Here is a 17,441-nt window from a genome sequence, read left to right on the forward strand (position 1 = left end):
CCACTTTGAGAGACATAGGATTTAGAGATTGACTTGATGAAGGAAAAGACAAGAAGTGCTCCTTGTTTCTGGCTTTAACGTTGGTAACATTAACTTCAACAGAGAAATTAAGATATACAGCAGGTTAGTTATTCAGGGATATGATGACATCACATTTGAACTTTTTTTTGTTTGATTGTTTGCAATACATTCACTGGGGAGGTTGAAGGAAGAGTTGGATTTAAGGATGCAGCTCTCGAGAAATACAGATTTTGCAACCATATCTGTAATACGTGGCCATGGAATCCTTAGAAGTGAATAAGATATTCTAAGTAAAATAAGACAACTGAGCATAGAAATAGGAGATTCCCAAGACTAAATATAAAATGAATTTTAGAACAAGTACCTGCTTTGGGGGAAATCCTGAGAGAAGTGCAACGTAATCCAAAGAGTATAGGAGGTTAAAAATCAGCCATGACATTTGTTGGAAAGAAGTCAAGTAATTCTGTTTTTTTTTTTTTTTTTTTTTTTTTTTCTTTTGTTTTTCTGCGGGCTTAGGAATAATTGGTGACTCTGACAAGAGCATTTTTTGTGATGTACTTATGAAAGGAGTCAGACTATGGTAGCTTTAGAAGTGAGGAGACATTAGAAAATAGAGAATGTAAATTGCAACAATCTATTGAATTGTGCTATTGTGATGGCGTTTGCAATTTTTCAGTTGGGAGAAATGTGACCATAGTCAGAAGATAACAGCAGAAGAGGAGACGCTATAGTTACACAAGATACGTACACAAGAGTTATACAAGCGCCATGTGGTTAGTATTAAGCACAAGAGAAGGAAAAGTAGAAGGATCACATTCTACATTCAAAAACTCCTATTACTTTCCACTATCTCTAAAACAAGTCACACTGTATTCATCCTCTCTAATTCTTATTTATGATATGGGAGTATGGCTCTGTTACCGAACCCAAGACTGAGTGCCCAACACTTTGAAAGGCCAAAATTCAAAACTTCAGAGTTTGGAGTAAGGAAAGGTTTATGATTGAGAAGGCACCAACTGACTAGATGAGAGATCCAACAGTTCCTCAAATCTACCTTGCTCACTGGACTAGGTTAAGGGTTTTTAAGGTGTTTGGAGGAGCAGGTAGGTGGAAGTGGTGGGGAGAAAAGTTGGAGAACCTTGGAACTTGGTCATTTATGGTTAAGGAGCTTCAACACCAGATCTTTCCGGACAATGAACTCTTTGCTTCTGAAAGGATTCGGATGTTCGAGTTCTGGTTATGTGCCATCCTTTGGTTCCATGTGTTTGTTTGGGAGTGGGGACAAGACTGTCATTCTGGGTGCCACTGAAGGTCAGAATTATCTCCTCTATGCATGCCTCAGCTATATGACTTGCAGTTTTGGTCTGTGGTCTCTGAAAAGCAACTCAGTATCTTATTAAATAGGATAGGACCATTCTGAGCTGGTTCTGCAACCACAGCTCGTTTTCCTTTATTATTGACCAGTCTTTTCATTTTGTGGGGGGAGTAAAATCTCATCATATAAAACAATAGAGAAATTAAACCTTTACTTAATAGGATTTTAGAAATCAAAATTCTTATAATTAACTATTCTCACCACGGCACTTTATTCATTAAATAAACATGTATTCAGTGTTTACTAACTGTAAAACCCTGGCGTATAGAAAGGAGTAAAGTATTTTTAAAAACAAACACTAGAGGTCCAATCCAAGATGACAACATAGGAAGTTCAAGAATTCACCTCCTCCCATTGACACAATGAATCTGCAGCTACACTTGGAGCAATTACTTCTGAAAGAAATCCAGAACTAACCAAGCAACTCCCACATATCAAGCAAATGAGAAAATACTCACATGACCTATGTTGAAATGTGTAGGCAAGGCTGACACTCTTGCCATAAACCCCAACCTTGGGACAGTGACATACAATGGGAAGGTAACTCAACAACTCCCAGCTTCTCCTTGAGGGGCAAAGAGTTTGGACCTAATATCTAGCACCCCAACTTTTAAGACTTCTACCTGAGGCACAGCCCTCAAAATACTTAGCTCTGAAAACCAATGAGGCTTGCATCCATGAGACCCAAAGACTATAGCAGACAAAGAAGCAGTTCTTAACAGGCTATCAGGGGACTCAGCACAGAGTTGATAGAAACACTACTCTCCCAAGATTTCTCAAAAAGAGGACTATTTCCATACATTAAAAGCTGCTGCTTAAGGATCAGTCTTCTAATTTAGCAGGCATCTAGAGAATGAATGTGATCCTCCCTGAAGATCTAGGTGGTCTATGGGTACAGTCTCCCTGTTCTCTCTCAGATGCTAGAATCTCCCTGGCAGAAACTTGTGCACATGTCTTGTATTCCAGCTTTAGTGTCTGCCACTAGGGGATGCATCCCTTGATCAACTGGCTCAGGGGGCAGCTATTCTCTGGTCCCACAGGACTGAAGCAAATAAAGAAGCTGTTCTTAACCAGCTATACCACAGGGCTCAATGCAGAGAGAAGCAGACAAAAACTTCCATCTCCCAGTCTTTCCCTGAAAGAGGCCTATTTGCATACTTTAAAAGCCACTGCCTAAGCATCTGGCTTTCATTCAGCCTGAATCTAGGTGCTAACTGAGATCCTACCTCTTGGGAGACTAACAGGTCTTGGCACACCCTCAAGTACTGGGAGCCACTAAGAACAAAGAAGGTAGCTGGGAAAATTACAAAGGAGAGAGAATCAAGAGCTTGGGCCAGCCTGAATAAAAAGGTTCATCTCCTACATGAGACCACTCTGTCAAGACTGGGAGAGGTGGTTGTTATATCTAATGTGTAGAAACTAACCCAAAAAGTCAAAAAAAGAAAGAAAAGAAAAGAAAAATGAAAGAAAAGAAACAGAAGAATATGTTCCAAACAAAAGTAAATGATAAAACTTCAGAAATGGATCTTAATGAAATCTCAATAAGTGATTACCTCACAAAGAGTTTAAAGGACAAAAGTATTAAAAATAAGTATAGTGAAATAAAATGAAAAGAAGTAAATTGTGGCATCAAAAGAACAAAATATTTAAGGGGCAGTAGAAACATAAACCTTAAGCCTTCGTTTGAAATTAAGTTATTATAAGATTAAAATAGGTTATTGTAAACATAAAATGTATTATGTAAACTTCATGGGAACCACAAAGCAAAAACCTACAGTAGATACACAAAAAATAGAAAAGAATATAAGCATGCTACTATAGAAAAATCATCAAATCATAAAGGAAGATAGCAAGAGAAGAAGAAAGAAACAAAAGGAATTACAAAACAGCTAGTAAACAATTCACAAAATAGCAATAATAAGGCCATATTTATCACTAATTACTTTAAAAGTAAATGGACTAAATTATCCAATCAAAAGACATAGAGTGGCTGAATGAATTGAAAAGCTAAACCCAATTATATACTGCCTACAAGAGATTCACTTCACCTTAATGGCACATACAGATTGGAAAAAAAAAAAAAGAAAGAAACATTCCATGTGAAATCAAAAGAAAGCAGGAGGAGATTATATATACTGGGGGTGACAAGAAAACGTATACAGGTGTACACTTTGGTCAACATTTACTCAAGCAGTAGTTCACCATAATCAGAAGTCTCTGGACTCTGATGGTAACCATTTTGAGCACCTCTTGTAATTGCAGAAGTCAAACGTGACTTGTACTCATCTTTTGTTATCAGTGTATATTGAGCATTACAATTTTAAAAGTTTTTTCCTTTCTTAAAATATATATATCTTAAGCAAAGACTGTAAGAGACAAAGAAGGTCAGTATATAATGACAAAGGGGTCAGTCTATCAAGAGGATATAACATTTCTAAATATGCATGCACTCAACTTAGGTGCAAATATTTACTGACCTGAACAGAGAAATAGAATAGCAGGGGACTTCAGTATACCACTTTCAACGATGGATAGATCATCCAGACAGAAAATCAATAAGGGAACATTAGACTTAAATTACACATTTAACCATATACACTTAACCAACATTTATTAAATATGCCATCCAACAGCACTAGGATACACATTCTTCTCAGGAAGTGTGATGCCTCAGCTTTATTATTTCTCAAGATTTATTTGGGTATTTGGGGTCTTCTGTGGTTCCCTGTGAATCAAAGCAGTTAATATCCACAATAGCTAAAGTATTCACTCAATTCCATAGCAAATAAAAATTTATTTTAAAAGGACAGAGGGATTGAATAGACATGTTCTAAAGAAGACATCCTCATGGCCAATAGGTACAAAAAAAGGTGCTCAATATCATTAATGATCAGAGAAATGTAAATCAAACCCACAAGGAGACATCACCTCACGTTCATTAGAAGTGACTATTATCAAAGTGACAAGAGATAACAAATGCTGATGAGCATGTGGAGGAAAGGGAACCCTTGTGCACTGTTGGTAGGAATGCAAACTGCTAGAGCTACTATGGAAAAATTAAAAATATAACTTAGGAAATTAAAAATAGAACCACTTTATGAGCCAGCAATCCTGTTTCTGGAATATAGCTAAAGAAAATGAAATCATTAGTCAAAAAATATATCTGTACCCCTATGTTCATTGCAGCATCATATACAAAATACAAGATATGGAAGCAACCTAGGTGTCCACTGACAGATGAAATGGATAAAGAAAATGTGATGTGTATATAAATGGAATATTATTCAGCTGTAAAAAGAAGGAAATTCTGCCATTTGTGACAACATCTATGCGCCTTGAGATTATAATGCTAAGTGAAATAAGACAGAAAGATAAATACTGCCTGATATGACATATATGTGAAATCTGAAAAAAAGTTAAACTCCTGGAAACAATACAGAGAAGTGGTTGTAGAGGGTGGATGTTGGGGAAATAAATATAGAATGATAAAATGGTACCTACAACCTATCAGCTGTATAAGAGGAAAAAGGTCTGAGGAACTAATGTAAAGCATGGTGACTACAGTTGATAACACTATTGTATAACTGAAATTTGCTAAGAGAGTAGAACTTAAACATTATCACACATAAAAAGTATGTATGTGTGAGGTGATAGAAAATTAATGAGATAGTGAAAATTCTTTCACAATGTATACATATACCAAATCACCACAATTACATTTTAAATATCTTATGATTTCATTTGTCAATTATATTTCAAAAAACCTGAAATTTAAAAAAGGAAAAAGAAAAAACTCTCAAAACAAAACCCTGCCTCATAGTGCTGACATACTACACTCAATTATGAAATTCCATTTTTGTGTTAATGTATTTTCATATGTATGTATACATATAAATCTTCCATTAAATTCTAAGTGATGAAATATATCATTACTTGTTCTTTTGCCCTTCCCTCGATATCTAATTGTGTCTAATAACTCATTGAATGAATGGAATTAATATTAAAATAACCCATTTAATTACTACCACATTTACTTCTCAAAAAGATTGGTGACTAAATGATTAAAAATATTTACTAATATGATATATCAAATAGCTCTCAAATTTGAGGTAGCCATATTGTCTGTTTGTGTGTTACATATATGAGGCTGGCCCAATTTGCTATAATAAGGAGAGAAAATTCAGAAGTTGTCTAAGAGAGAACATAACCTTTATCAATGCTTTTAACTACTTTGGACTTAAATTATCTGTACTGTTTATGGAAATTTCAAAGGGAACACTTTACCATATAACTTATTGATAAATTCATCCTCATCAGTATCATTGTTTTCGTTTGATTTTTTCCTGCAGTTAGAGATAGAATAATAATATCTACTGTTTCCTTTCAATGCTAGTTTAATTAACATAAAACATTGGAAAGATAATTGTATTTGTGAAAATAAAAATGAAACTACTCTCTAAATCAAATATTTTCTCACTAATAAAAATATCTATTGTTCTCATACAGCTCAATAGCAAGAAAACAAACAGATTTGTAAAAAATGGGCAGAAGACCTGAACTGATATTTTTCGAAAGATACTCAAATAGCCAACAGATAGACATATGAAAAAGTGCTTAATATCACTAATTCTCAGGGAAATGCAAATTGCAACCACAAGAAGATATCACCTCCTACCTATTAAGATAGCTTTTATCAAAAAGATGAATGATAATCTTTTGTTGAGGGTATGGAGAAGAGGGGACCCTTGTACACTATTGGTGGGAATGCAAATTGGTACATCTACTATACACAACTGTATACAGGTTCATCAAAAAATTAAAAACTAAACTATTATATGATCCAGCAATTCCTCTTCTGGGTATATAACCAAAGGAAATGAAACCAATACCTGAAAGAAATAACAGTACTCCCATGTTCATTGCAGCTTTATTCACAATAGCCAAGATGTGGAGATAACTCAAATGTCTGTGAACAGATGAATGGATAGAGAAATTGTGGAAATATGTATATATACATATATATATACACACACATATATATATATATATATGTCACTATATATGTATATATATATATGTCACTATATATGTGTGTGTGTGTGTGTGTGTGTGTGTGTATACACACACACACACACACACACACACATACTGGGGATGCCAAAAAAATGTATTCAAGTGGACATGTTGGTCCACATTGCTCAAGCAGTAGTTCGCCATAATCAGAAGTGTCTGAATGCTGATGGTAACAACTTTGAGCAGCTCTTGTAATCACAGAAGTCAAACGTGGCTTGTAGTCATCTTTTGTTATCAGTATATATTGAGTATTACAATTTTAATACAGTTTTTTTTCCTTTCTTAAAATGTATAAGGAAAAAAACTGAATTAAAATTGTATTAATAATACTCAATATATACTGATAACAAAAGATGAATACAAGTCATGTGGGTACATTTTTTTGTATATATATCGATATATATACCTATATATCGATATATAGATATATATCGATATATAGATATAGAAAAAGGAGAGCATTACATTTGTGACAACATGGAGGAAACTGAAAGACATTATGCTAAGTGAAATAAGCCAGACAAAGAAAAACAAATACTGCTCGAGTTCATTTTATATGGATCTAAAATAGTTGAACACATACAAGTAAAGAGTAAAACGGTGGTAGCCAAGGTGAGAGGCGGGGGTCCAGAATGGGAAGATGTTGGTCAAATGGTATTTGCAGTTGCAGTTATGTAGGATGATTAAGTCTAGAGATCTAATGAATGGTTGATTATTATATTTAATACTATATTATATACTGAAAATTTTCTAAGAGAGTAGATTTCAGGTGCTCTCACCACAGTCAAAAATGGTAAATGTGTAATAAGATGGATATGTTAATTAGCTTTACATAGTAATTATTTCACTAAAATTCAAAATATCATGTTTTACACCTTAAATATATACAATGTTTATTAAAAACTCAAAATGAATAAAAATGTATTTTGATTTTATTTTCAAATGTATGTTGAAAATTAATCTTTCAAGTGAAAACTATGGTTTAAAATTATTTTAGTAAAGTGAAATTCAGTACCACAAATATCCTTTACATGGTTCTGACTAACTAGCATAAAGGAGTCATTGATATGCAAGACCTGTACTGTGGAGTTTGCACCATCTGTAAAGCATAAAAAGTAGTTTAGTTATAGCATATGTATTTGAAACTGTAATTTTAGTTTAGTATATTTTTCATTCCACAAATTTGAAGTACAAAAGAGAAAGGAATAATGATGAAATCATGAGGCTCTCAACACAACAAGCAAGTTGTAAATTCTCCAATTAGCAATAATTGCACAATCAGCACTTACTCTATACTTGAAACAAACGCCTCTTTAAAGAAACTACAATTTAAATATTCCTCATATAAATGTACAAAACAACACTATCTCAAAAGGAAATAAAATAAAAACATACTGATGGCTGAGATAATTGCTGTGTTCAAGTTATCTATTTTTACTTTAAAAACATATGCCCTACTTACTTATTCCCATCTCCAAAGATGAAAAAACTGTATATATTTTTTTGCATTCTCAATTGAAGCCATGCTCACGTTGAAGAGAATAATAGACAAATCTCCTAATATTGAGGGAAAATAGAATAAATATACATTAAATAATCTCAATTGTTAACATAATTAATGTATTTATGCTACTGTATTTTCTACCAAAATTTCTGAGAAAAGGACAAAATATTTATAGCTCGACATTTTGGCTGTTGGAAAATGCAAAAATGAATACATTTTAAATAGTAGTTTGTTTCTTAGCTGTTAGTATTTTACTTCTTATTACTCTTGTTTTCATTCACTAATTCATCAGACATATACGGAAGATCCAGCCTTTTTGATTTTTAACTAATTATAGATTTATAGGAAGTTACAATAATATGTACATAGAGTAGATGTCAGTGAAAATGGCATAGTAGGGAATTCCAAAAATCGGTCTCACCAGCAAAAGCAATGGAGAAACTGGCAAAAACTGTCAGAATCAAAACTGGCAAAAACTGTCAGCTTTCTTGAAACTGTGGGTTCTATGCAAAAGCTTAGACCAATCAGGGAATGCTTAATAAAGAACAAAACAAAACAAAACAAAACTACTAAATCTCAGTAAGAGAGCTTTGTAGCACTTTAACTTATACTTTGATCTCATCCGCCGACCCCCACCTTGGTAGTGGTCTTGAAGATACCAGTAGGTATTCCTGGTACAAGTGTCTACTACCAGAGAGAATAGAGTGGACTTTACTCTCAAAGAATTGTGCTTGTTCATTTGACCTGCTGGTGGCTCCCTGAAGGCCTGGTCCAAAGGGCTTGTCTCTATCTGCCTAACTCAGTACTCTGCTAGGGCCGAGGGGACTACCGGGTAGCATTTGTCAAATTTATTTAAAGGCAAATGTAATATTGTGGCAAGGGATAATAGTTGGAGCAAGCAACAAACTAATCAAAAGTGGAACATAGAATTACCCAGCATTTCCACTCCCAGGTAATCCCAAAAGATTTGAAAACATGTTAAGCAAAACAAACATTTGTATATAAATATCTATGGTAGCATTATTATTAATAGCCAAAAAGTGAAAGCAATCCAAATGCCCATCATCTGATTAATGGATAAATAAAAGTGGTATATGCATTTAATAAAATATTGTTTGGTCATAAAAAAGAATGAAGTATTAATACACGCTATAATATGGATGAACCTTGAAATCCTTATGCTAAATAAAAGAAGACAGACATGAAAGGCTACATATAGTATGTGGTATAATTCTGTTTATATGAATTGTCTAGAATAGGCAATTCCATAGAGACAGAAAGATTAGTCACTAGAGGGTGGAGAAGGGGAAAATGAGGAGTGACTACCTAATAGACATGGAGTTTCCTTTTAGGGTGATGGAAAATATTCTGAAATTAGATAGTAGTGATGATTTCTCAACACTGTGAATATTCTAAAAGCCACTGTATTGTATACTTTAAAATGGTTAAAGGGTACACTTTATGTTATGTCAATTAAATCAAATACACATGTATGTGAGCACATGCACACACACGCGCGCGCACACACACACACACAATTGAAATGGCTCTGGGACATGAATGGAAGCAGAAGCTGTTCAGTCTATGACTTCCTGCTATATTCCAGGTGGTAGGGACACTGGGATACCTTAAATCTTTGTCTAAGTCTGTGCCAATATGTAAAGACCCTTCCCCCAAATTTGTCCTTATATTTTGCGATGCGCAATTCAGCACTGTTTAATGTAGTTACTTCATTTCTGTCTATACATACCACACAGAAGTTTCATCCAAGCTATTTGACATTGAGTTTCCACATTAGGTTCTCAACAAGTACTCACTGAATAAAAAAAATATAAAATAGGAGGAAAAAATGTACAAAGATAGCCTGTATACCCTTCATCCAATTTCCCACAGTGGTAACATCTTGTGTAATTATAGTACAATAGCAAAATGAGGAAATCGACATTGATAAAATACATAGATTTTTATTCAGATTTCACTAATCTTACATGCACTCACTGTGTGTATAGTTCTATGTAATTTTAATACGTATGTAAATTTCTGCAAGTACCATCACTATTATAATAACAAACATTCTTTTGTAGCCACATCCAACTTCCTTTATCCACATCTTTTTTTCCTGCGTGGATCCTGTCTGATAAATACTGCCTCCCAAGAACATGTGAAAATATGTTGGAGGAGTACCCAATAGTTGGCAGAAAAATTATCCAAGAAAATGTCCTTAAGGAGCTGGTATCTGAGCTGAATCTTCAATGAGAAAATGTTTGTAGAATGCTTTGTGAAGCTCCCAACATTAATAAAAAACATTTAAAATGAGTACTTTTTCAGGTTTGCTTGTGTTGCCACTGTTGTTATAGATATTTTTGTTATTATTATTACAATTGTGATGAAGAATCAGGAATTAGACAGCTAAAAGAGTTCTAGGAGTGGAGAATGTGGTAATTCCAAGGAAGCAATATTAGTGAACAAAAAAGCATATGGAACATATAGAAACATCTAGAGCATAACATAAATGGAAAGTAGTTCAGTATAGCTGGGCTTCAAAATAGAGTAGGAAAAATTGAAGGAAGTGAGGACACAGTAGCATTTGTGGGTTATGAGAATATGTTTGTATTTAGTTCTGAAAAGGATACAAAGCTAATAAACTGATGGATGATTCTCCTTTTCGAGCAATCTCTCCAATGGTAGTCCAGTTGTGTATTAGAGGGAGACAAATGTAGATTTTGGTTGACCAGTGGTGAGTCTGTGCAATTTCAGATGAGTGAAAAAGGTGGTGTGATCTGACCTGGTGAGAGTGAGCATGGGGAGAAAAGAATGAATTTGGAATTTAGATAGTAGAGTTGACAGATTTGGTGACTGATTTGATATAGACGGAGGGGAAAAAAAGAAAAAGAAAAAAAGATGGAATTAACTGCAAAGCTAGATTTCTGGTGAAGTGTGTGGATGGAAGTGGCAGTGATCAGCACACTGGTTCTGAAAAGAAAAACAGAGCCAGAGTAAGATTGTTAGTTAAGTTTAGAACATGCCGTGTGTTTTAGTCCATTGGATTGCTAAAATAAAATGCTACACTGGGTAGCTTATAAACAGCACAATTTTTTGGCTCAAAGTTCTGAAGGCTGGATATCTGAAATCATGGCTCCAGCATGGTCAAGTGAAGGCCCTCTTTTGAGTCACACACTTCTCCCTGTATCCTCACATGGAGGAAGAGAGCTCTCTGGAGCCTTTCTATATAAGGCACTAATCCCATTCATGAGGGTTCCGCCCCATGACCTAATCAGCTCCCAAAGGCATCACCTTCTAATACTATCACACTGAACATTAGGACTTCAACGTATGAATTTTGAGGGGACACAGACATTCAGATGATCGCTATGTGTTTTCAATACCTATCTTAAATAAGTTTCATATAAGTAGCAAAACAATAAACTCTATGTAAATAAGCTCTATATAAATAGCAAGTATTTTTCATTGTTACATCCCCCAAAACTAGTATTAATCAGGCAGAGAACAATAATACAGACACTGTTTATGTAATGAAAGATGTTTGGCTGTGAAGGAAAGAATGTATAATAAATTTCTAACAAATAATAGATGTTCCCCAAGAAGATTTAGGACAAATAGAGTAGGTTTGATAAATAGGGAAAAAAAATGTCCTCGGCCGGCCCGGTGGCTCAGGTGGTTTTAGCTCCGTGCTCCTAACACCAAAGGCTGCTGGTTCGATTCCCACATGGGCCAGTGGGCTCTCAACCACAAGGTTACCAGTTCGATTCCTCGAGTCCCACAAGGGATGGTGGGCAGCACCCCCTGCAACTAGCAATGGCAACTGGACCTGGAGCTGAGCTGCACCCTCCACAACTAAGACTGAAAGCACAACAATTTGACTTGGAAAAAAGTCCTGGAAGTACACACTATTCCCCAATAAAGTCCTATTCCCCTTCCCCAATAAAATCTTAAAAAAAAAAAAAAAAATCCTCAGCTGAATGAAACAAAACCTAAGTTTTGTATTACAAAAATAAAAGTTTGCATTGCAAAGCCATTTGCAAAATATATTACCTGTTATATCTCTATAGTTCTAAGCATAATGTTTTCTAGATGGATTTTTTCATCTAGTTAAAAAAAAAAAAAGAGTGTCTGCTCTGTGCCAGTCAGTGTTCTAAGCTCTATGACTACCATAAGAAACAAAACAAAGTTGTTGTCCTCATGGAGATTATACTCTCATGGGACAAGATGGGCATATAAATAGTAAACAAATAATTATGTAGTGTGTCATAAGGTAATCGGTACTGTGGAAAAATAATGAAGCAGGGTTAGGATGTCAGGAGAATCAGAGGCAGGAGAGGGCCTGTTTTATTTAGAGTGGTGAGGGAAGACCTCACTGATAAGGTGTTAATATAGCAGAGATCCAAAGAAGGGCAGTAGGAAGTCATGTGGATATGGAGATATGACGAGGGATTGTTTTATGCAGAGGAGTTAGAAAATTTCGTGAAGTGAGAATATGCTTGTCAAGTAAAAGGAAAAGCCCTTACAGGGCTTGAAGCCAGAGAGGTACCCCAGGAGCCAGTTCCTCTGAGTATAAGGCAGCCCTGTGTAGAACTTGTGGGCAAAAGGGGGAACCAGCTGACATTTAACTTTTATACAGAGACCAATGAGCATTGGAAAGGATGCTTAACCAATTCATAAGGCAAAGAAATAAAAATTAAAGTAATTTTGCTTTGGGCCTGAAAAATTAACAGATTGATTATGTATCATGTTGGTGAAAATATGGGAAAATGAGCCATATCACATTTGGGTCATGGGAGCTGTACAATTGGATAATTTTTTGAACAATATCCTACATTGAAAATTTTAATTTCAATGTATTTGACCCTGTCATTTTAGTTCTGAGAATTTATTCCAATAATGTTATCAGAGAGAAACTTAAAGATATACTTACAAGGAAATTTTTACTACCGTATAAAATTGCTTAATAACAAATTTGGGAATTACCTAAATTAATAAAATACATTCCAATACATCCATTAAGTAGAATATTAGGCAGCCATTAAATATGGAAGCAATCTATGGCAGAAAGAGCCATTTGAGACCCAATATCTTTTCTTTCCCTTTCCTAATAGAAACCCCAATTTCTTAGGCATGTGGCAACATGCAATAAACACTTCATTTCTCAGCTTCTGTTGCAGCTATGAGTTGTTCTGTGACTAAGTTATGGTTAATGGCTTATAGAAAGAAATGGTTCTATTGAAGGATGGGGTCATTATTCTTTTTCATCTCTTCCTCTTTTTTACTGGCTGCAATACTGCAGTTTAATGATAATAAAAACTGTGGCCAACAGCCACATGGAACCAAGCAGTGGCCTTCACAATATGAAGCACTCATTGAGGCGTGATAGAAAATATGGCCTGGGGTAAGGACACAGGGAGATCCCTCCACACTGCCATCAAATCAGCCCTAGGTTGCCTTCCCCCAGATTTTTAAGCTTATGCTGTTTATATTGCTCATGCTTTAAATCTCGGTTACTCACTTTAATCCTAGGTGATTATTATTATTTTTAACGCAAGTCATAAGGTAGCTAGCTATACAGTATGTTTCTAAATATATCTGGGAGTCTGTATATGTGGAGAGAGCGGAAGAAAGTTGGAAGAGAGAACATAAACCATCTTGTGAAACAGGTGATTTTCACTTCCTTCTTTATAACTTTCAAATGTAATGGGATATTTTTACATAGTTTTAATGATCTCAAGATTAAAACAAAATAAAACTTTTTAAAGGTTTTTATAAATTGGCTTTCACATATAGATTGAAAATTTAAATAATGAATATACACATACAGCCATATATTAGTAATTTTGCTTTTATTTTACACTTTGATAATTTTTAAAAGCTACTACTAAGGAATAAATTCAGACTGGCCTTTATATTTTTTGTAGGTGAATTTATAAGTGATCTCATGGATAAAACATTTTCAGATATTCTAGGGTTCATTAAAAATATAACTCAAGTTCATTGAAAAATATTATTAAAAATAGCCTATGGCCAAGTTAGACATAAATAAAAATAAATCAAATAAATATAAATCAAAATTAAAATGAATGAAAATCCAATCTATCATTATAAAGATGTGCAGTCTAAATCAATTAGTAGTATTATTTCAAGAGTAAATGAATGTCTCTATGACAAAGAAGATAAGATTTTATCCTAAGAATCTAATCATTGCTTAATATCAGGATACCTATTAATATATTACTGGTAGTTCAAATAGAAAGGTCATACTTTCTTTCCCTTTATTCTGCATAAGTGCCCAGAATAACATTCATCCCTGAGGAGACAAACTGTATCAAAAATAACAATGTAAATACACATTTTATTACCAAAAATATCTAGCTTAAACGAACAGGAAATATTAGAGTTCACGATGAAATACTGGAGTCATTTCCATTAAATAATAATTAAGTATGTCCACTCTAACTATGTTAATTGTATTATTTTTTCTAGAGGTATATGATAAACATAGAACTTCATTAAAATGAAATAAAAGCTGTGAATATTGGCAAGGAAGACAAATCTATGATTTGCAGATGATATTTCTTTTTTATCGGGTGACAATGGTTAGTAAAATTACATAGTTTTCAAGTGTACAATTCTGTAATACATCATTTATATATCACATTGTATGTTTACCACCCAGAGTCTGTTCTCCTTCCATCACCACATAGATAAAATTTTATCTGTAGAATTTTCTAAAGAAAAACTAAGTGAAAAATGCTCTAGATCAATGAATGTTCAGTACAGATCCTGAATTGAGTTTACAAATATATTTAAGGATCAATGGTGACTGCCATTTTCTTTTCTTAACATTTACGGCAATAATCAATTGGAAACTATGGAGCAGAGAAATTCTCATTCAAAATTGTAAGAAAATACAATTTGTCTAGGAATATTTTTACCCCCAAATTTGAGGAAGTTATATGAAGAAATATATAAAACTTTGCTTAAAGATAAATATATATATATATATATATATATATATATATATATATATATATATATATATATATATGGCTTAATGATTACATGAAATATGGCCCTAGGTAAGTGTACATATTTAAATTCCATTCAAACCCCCTTTTACTTGTTAGAAAACTTATTCTAAAATGCCCCTGGGAGCATGTACAATACAAGAATAACTAAGAAGCGTGTGAACAAGGGAGGACTAGTGAAGATTATAAAACCACAGTGATTAAGAATGTGATGTGGCATGATAGATCAGTGCATGCAATAATAATGACTTCTACCACAGACAGCTGTCCACTGTGTGACAAGTAGTGCAACAGGGAGGCACGCCATACACAGAACATCACACCTGGTCTATAAGTGTCAGTGTATCTACTTCATACCTGGAAACTGGTGTCAGGGAAGTTAACTAATTTATTAAAAAATGCCACAATTATTATTTTATGAATGCAGGATATAAAAGTAGGACTCATTCTACACTGGACATGCTAATCAGAGAGAATGATTTCCTTACTTGCTATTTTCTAGACCAGATTTCCAGACACCTGGCCATTTTTTGTTTTGTATCTAAAGGAATCTTAGATTATCTATTATAGGCTTACATTAGGCCATTGTTTTCCTCTGTTTTTGTTTGTTTGTTTGCTTTGTTTTGTTTTTGTTTGTTTGGAGATAGGTTGACTGGATTTCAATCTTTTATAGTCAAAGTTTCCCTAATATAAATATCAAAGTCTAGTATCTTTATTTTATATCCTCCAAAAATAAATAGCCCAGAGCACATTCTAAACTAATGTTAAAGACAATGTTACAACTTGTAAGAAAATGAAGTATGATTTAAGTAGTTTATCTTTCACATTCATTGAAGAAAATATCAATAATACCATCAGTAATAAAACCCAATAGTTCACAGCAAATAACTTACCTATATTTTAGAGAAGGATAAAAAATACTTAAACATCAATTATAAGAAATTATAAATGGAGTAGTACAGTATTTAAGCTTGAAAAAGGGAAACATGCAGAAAGAAATGTAAATGAATTACATTACAAAACATTTGAGTGTTTTACATGTCATATAATATCATAAACAAAATTCATTATCAAACTAACCAAAAAATGCTTGCTAACATAAGACCATGAGCTAATATGTTGCTATACAGAAAAGGATTTACACAGTTGATAAAAACATACAAAACTTGTAACAAAATAGAAATGATATGAATTAATAATTCACATAAAAAACTAGCTAATGAAGATGTTAAAAGTCCAATCATAACAAAATGTGCCAATGAAACTGACTATTTTTCATCTATTAAATTAGTAGCTTTATTAAAAAGAATTATTCATTTTTTTGTCAGTCATTATCTTAAATTTCTTGTATGCATATAATTTGGCATAAAATTTTGACAGTAAAGTGTAAAAGTATTTGCATCCATAAATTCCACTTTCAGTAATACATTCAAAGAAAATAAACTTATACCTAGACAAAGTAAAAGCATAAAAATATGCATCATCACACAGTGTGTATGAAATAAATACTGGAAATATCATCTAAAAGTTTAAATAATATATACTATAATGCCTTATGGAATATTACAAAATCAAAAATCAGGTCATTTTAGATCATTTTATTGCTATATATGATGGTTATGACAAAATAATAATACAGAAACAGAATAGATTGTACAAAATTAATGCATTTTATAAAAATAAGCTGAGTTTCAAATAAGTTACAAATAGAGTTATAACAAGGTTAAGAAATGTTATTTCTTAAGTCAGACAGAAAAAGTCAAGAATCATATGACTTCACTAATATGTGGGATATAAAACTGAAAGCAACAAAGGAACAAGACAAAGAAACAAAAACTCATAGACACAGACAACAGTTTAGTGGTTACCAGAGCATAATGGGGGAGGGGAGATAGTAGAAGAGGGTTAAGAGGGTCAAATATATGGTGATGGAAGGAGAACTGACTCTGGGTGGTGAACACAGAATGTGATACATAGATGATGTATCACAGAATTGTACATTTGAAACCTATGTAATTTTACTAACCATTGTCACCCCAATAAGCTTAATTTAAAAAATAAATGTAATGCGGTATCCTGAGTGGGATCCTGGAAGAGAAGAAGATATTACATAAAGGAAATCTGAATAAACTATGGACTTTAGCTAATAAACTAAACCATTTACTAATGAACTCAACACAACTTTAGTTGGTTCATTAATTATAGCAAATGTACTATAATAATGTAAGACAATAATAGGGGATACTGAATGCTGGGCATATGGCAACTCCCTGTACTATCTTCTCAATTTTTCTGTAAATCTAAGACTGTTTTAAGAAATAAATTCTATTAAACATTATTTTTTTTAAATATATTATTTCTTCATTAAAAATAATTTTATGTTTCTCTATACTTAAAATTTGTTTTGCATGAGCATGACTTACCTTTATGA

Source organism: Rhinolophus ferrumequinum, chromosome 11 (genome assembly GCF_004115265.2).
Source record: "Rhinolophus ferrumequinum isolate MPI-CBG mRhiFer1 chromosome 11, mRhiFer1_v1.p, whole genome shotgun sequence".
Classification (NCBI taxonomy): Eukaryota; Metazoa; Chordata; class Mammalia; order Chiroptera; family Rhinolophidae; genus Rhinolophus; species Rhinolophus ferrumequinum.